Below are 5,023 nucleotides of genomic sequence, written 5' to 3' on the forward strand. Positions count from 1 at the left end.
AAAAAACAGCAGCAGCAGCAGCAACAACAAAAACAACAACATAATAATAATAATAATAATAATAACAATAATAATAATAATAATAATAACAATAACAACAGCAAAGGCAATAATAGCAATGACGCTATCAATGAAACCTATTGGTGTGCAGAGGCTTTAAAGCTTTCATCGTCAACCACCTCCACAACAACACGTATAATAATAATAATAATAATAATAATAATAATAATAATAATAGAGCGTTACGAGAAAGAGAGAGACAGAAAGAGAAGTGTTAGTATTAAAGTTTGTCACGCTACTATGAGTATTGACTGAAGCTCTACTCTAATAATAAAAGACGTATCTGCGACAGAAACAGGCTGTTTAAATTGTTGTATTTTTTATTACATATTGGTTCTTATTTGATTTTTACCATCTTCCGAAAGTCATTTAACTTTAAAAACTGAATATGTATTAACAGAAAAAGAAATTTTACTTTTTCTTCCCATCTTCTCATAGTATTAATAATATTTTACAGATCCTTATTCCATTTTCGAACTTAACAGGTACATGTAACGAAACAAGTGACCTTATATTTCTTGTTAGATTTAATACACATTTACAGTTTTGTTTTGCATGATAAAATATCATAAATATTGTTGCTGCTATTTTTATCCTGGTCATTATTATTCTTAACGTTATTTTATATTCATTCTCTATCACATCTCAAATCGATTTCAAGCACTGAGTGTGCTTTTTGCAAGAGCTAGCCACAAGATTGTAAAGCAAGGAAAAAAGACTAAGTTACTTTTTTTTTAAGGAAAAATTTTATTTCCGAAACAGAGATAAATGAGAAATAAAATTTAAAATAAACTGTAAATGTATTACTTTCGGATATAAACGTTTTTCATTTGAAATGGTTCATTTTTTTCCATGATGGCCTTACAGAATCCTACGCACAGTAAAAGTTTTCCCTTTTAACACTTGAACAATTTTAAAAAAAGATTTTCATTGTCATACGTGTTTATTAATGATGTTTTGCACTTATCTAAAGACAACATTTTATTAATCGAAGCCGTGAACAATTTATCATAAGTTTCACTTTCATAGGGATTATATTTCTTCACGTTATTTTCTTAAATCAGAAAAAGCAGTTTCTCGAACGTTGTTTTCTTTTTCTTTCTTTTTCTTTGAGTTTCACGTTTCCTTGTACCCACCTCATTGCAATATCACACACTTCCTCACGAAATAAATACTATTGCCTTATTCGTTCTGTATCCAGGAGGGAAGCGATGGTTTATTTCTCAATTGCGGGTTTCGTCATGTTCGTTAAGATTTACCTGAAATAATAATAATAATAATAATAATAATAATAATAATAATATGACAACAACAAATTAGTCAATTACCAACAATCTGTCTAACAATGCCATTTTGATAGAGGAGCCGGCAGCTTTGAGCTTGATGATAAATGTAGTTGTAGTTAATATATTAGTTCACCGCTATGTTGGGGGTATAAATTGATATTCTGCTCACCGTCAAAGTAACCATTCCTTTCTATCTTCATTCATTCCTTCTTTCCATTATTTATTTATCTATCTATTTATTCCACTTTTGCACCTTTTCAGTTTCATTTCCTGTACACATTCTCCCCTTATCTCTTCTTAATTAAACATCATTCGACATGTCTGACAAATAAATAAATAAATAAATAAATAAATAATAATAATAATAATAATAATAATAATAATAATAATAATAGTGGGAACAAAAAAAAATACAATACAGGGTGAAAAAAATATCCAAACAAAACGAAAGAAGAGAAACTGACAAAAACAAGCCTGATAACATAAAAAACAAACACACTTGTACAATTTTAATGAAGGGTTGCGCAATTATAGAACCTGAAAGTGTAACTGCCTTGATGATGAAGTATCAGTGACGATTAACATGATAAATTTGCCTGCAGCTGAATGTTACCGAATATTATTACTTTTATAAATCAGTCTTGCATTGAAACACTCGCTCCTCTTTTTCTTGTTCTCTGATACACATACATACACACACACACACACACACACACACACACACACACACACACACACACACACACACACACACACACACACACACATACATACACGCACACGCACTCATATATATATATATATATATATATATATATATATATATATATATATATATATATAAATGTTCGTTTCTGCTCTTCCAATTGCAGTATTCTGAAACTGGGTTTGGTTGTGATTAACATGTGTGAAGGAAATCTTGGAATATATCTATTTATACATGCTTTTTTTTATTCGCAAAGATTTATCGTGGAAACGGATCAAACAATGAACCGAAAACGGACTACTTTACATGAGAACTGGATACCGATTTTAAAGGAAGTGTAAATGGTGAAACTTCATATATCTTTTGGTAAAAATATGGATGGAGAATTAATAGGAATATCACTGGCAAGCTTATTTTTTACATCAATGCGGACTCAAGCACTATTAGCTTGACTACTTGTCTATCATTATCAATAAGGATAACAATGAAAACATGGCCTTTGTCATCGTTATAGACGCTAAGAATTTTTTATATATTCCAAAATGGATATTAAATACAATATGAATTACAATATACTCTAAAAAAATATGTATTTGAAATAAAACCGAAAACAATGTAAGTTTCTAACACTTGAAAAAGATGATAATATATTAGTGTTATTGCTCAGCAAGTTCTACCACGTCACAAAACCAATGATGGTCAATAAATAATAAAGAGGTAAAGAAAGAAAGAAAAATTCGACCCTGCACTGTAACAGTGTACTAATTACATCTTTTCAAAAATGTATAATTTTCGCCCACCTTAGCTAGAGATGGGACTTGTTGAAATATTGGTCAAGTAAATATATGTACAAAGGATATTATGACTTCATTTGCCTTGGCGAGGATCTGTGTTTCATAAATGGATTTTAAGGGAAACTGCGATCAAACTCCCGAGACAGCCTCTACAGCGAGATGTTCATTTATGAAAAGATATACGTAAAAGTGCATCATCTGTTTCTGTAAATGTTCTCGTACAAAATACTTTACATTTATATACTCACCTTTATTGCCATATACTGATATACACAGTTTACAAATGTGATTGAGTTTTAATTTCTTCGTTTTAGTTTCGTAAACAATTAATAAAACATAAATAAAGCTTAAAAACAGATGGTCATATATATACATATACATTGACAGTTACATAAACACACTCGTGTTCACAATTACATATATACACAGACACATACATACAGATATATACATACATCAGTACAAACACACACTCGTGCAAATAACCACCTACATATTAAGAAACATAAACGCACATACACACACGCATGCACTTAGACATACACATGCACACATTCACACACACAATCGTTACTATTATCATTTGGATCCTGCAAGGAAAGACGCGATAAACTTGCAAATTATATATATGTATGTATATGTAATCAAAGCAAGGAACAGAAAATTATTAAAGTAAAACATAAAAAGATGAAGAAATGTTAATCGATCGAAAGACAAATATGAGGATAATAATGGTAATAATGCTCAACCTGGAATAAATTCCCGCCCCGTCCCTTCTGTGCTACTTCCCGCTCTTCGATGGACGTATAAGTGGAAAAGGGAGATCACTGCGTTACACTGTCTTCGCCTAACCACATAAGTAAGTTCTTTCGAAATATCTAATTTGTCTGCCGTTCTAATATTGTTTCTTTATTGCTGTATAAAACTGTATATTAAAGAAAACTATAAACGAACCTAACCATATATCCAGTAGTTTACTTAACATTATTTTTTCTATTTCATTCCTTACCATTATTTGTTAAAAATACCCACATATAACTTTCATACTTCCTTAATTAGTTTTAATATTTTTAAAGTTGTTGTTTATTCTGCAAAGTTGTTCAGAACGGTAATTATTCTGGTCTACAAAAGAGTAAAACGTTTGATACAAACATTCAATGCCTTATTTGTATTCTGAGAAAACACAAACGACAATGAGATCTGTTAACCTTAGGACAGCGCTTGCGAACATTTTTTGGCCTTATTTATCGGAATTCGAATTTCTTTACTAATCCCGTGGTTATTGCGGTCTCTCTAACACCCATTCATGTATTTTATATTATTATATACAGGGTGTCTATAAAGTCCGTGCGCGATTTAAAATATTTGTAGCTTTGTAACTTTACATGACAGAACTAAATGGTACAACGACTTTATAGACACTTTATAGGGAGCCCTTTGTCCCTTTAAAGCATAGGCCATTAACGTCATTTCTCCATTGTTCTCAACTCTAGGCCGTCCTTTCTTTGGTCTCATTGGTTTTAAATTGCCATCGATGCTTCTGTAACTTACCTTTTTTTTCTCGGTAGGGTTATTGGCCGCCCTATGCAAATCAAATTTTACATCTAGGAAAAATTGGTCCATTTTAGTCTGGCCTATATCCTTTGGCCTGTTCAGCATGTGAGGCTCTACCAAAAGTTTGTGCTCGGCTATCAGAGTCATTGAGACACGTAAGCTACTGCACCGCAACAATGACTGGACCTTATGAGAGATACATGTATCTTAACTTTAGGTAAATGTGTAGGGAAATGTTTTTTCATTACAAGATAATGCAGAAAGACTTCCATCTACCAAACCCACTCACAAGTCACATAAAATTCTCCTATATGTCAGCGTTGAAACGCATGTCATAGATTTGCTATCACTGCCCTAAGATGTAGGAACCTATGAACGTGATTATACGAAGGATTGAAAGAAATTAATATATCTTAATGTCAGTAAAGCGGCACCTGTCGATCCAAAAGCAGAGTCTTTGGTAACACGACAAAGTTAAAAGCACTGGCTCTAACCCACACAATTTTTCGACATGAATGATTTTAACTGAATAGATATCATTACTTAAAATCGACTCCAGCGAAGTTTGAACTGATATCATTAAAATATAGAGTCCTACAGAAAAAAAAGAAATAACTGTGAAT

At 31.6% G+C, this 5,023-nt stretch overlaps 1 protein-coding gene and 1 long non-coding RNA gene across 2 annotated transcripts in view; one reads left to right on the forward strand and one right to left on the reverse strand.

Moving 5' to 3' along the window:
• Positions 1–787: 787 nt before the first annotated feature.
• Positions 788–3,661, reverse strand: LOC149134167 (uncharacterized). The gene is made up of 2 exons (XR_016243144.1): positions 3,596–3,661; positions 788–1,319 (listed from the first exon to the last, which is right to left on the reverse strand). It is a non-coding gene; the product is annotated as an uncharacterized LOC149134167 (long non-coding RNA).
• LOC106871386 (uncharacterized) overlaps positions 3,567–5,023 on the forward strand; it is a 528,345-nt gene continuing 526,888 nt past the window's right edge. Inside the window, exon 1 of the mRNA XM_052970915.2 lies at positions 3,567–3,705. The gene's annotated coding sequence lies outside the window, so the exon portion shown is untranslated. The remainder of the gene's footprint in view (positions 3,706–5,023) is intronic.

This window comes from Octopus bimaculoides, chromosome 9 (genome assembly GCF_046866305.1).
Source record: "Octopus bimaculoides isolate indiv1 chromosome 9, ASM4686630v1, whole genome shotgun sequence".
NCBI lineage: Eukaryota > Metazoa > Mollusca > Cephalopoda > Octopoda > Octopodidae > Octopus > Octopus bimaculoides.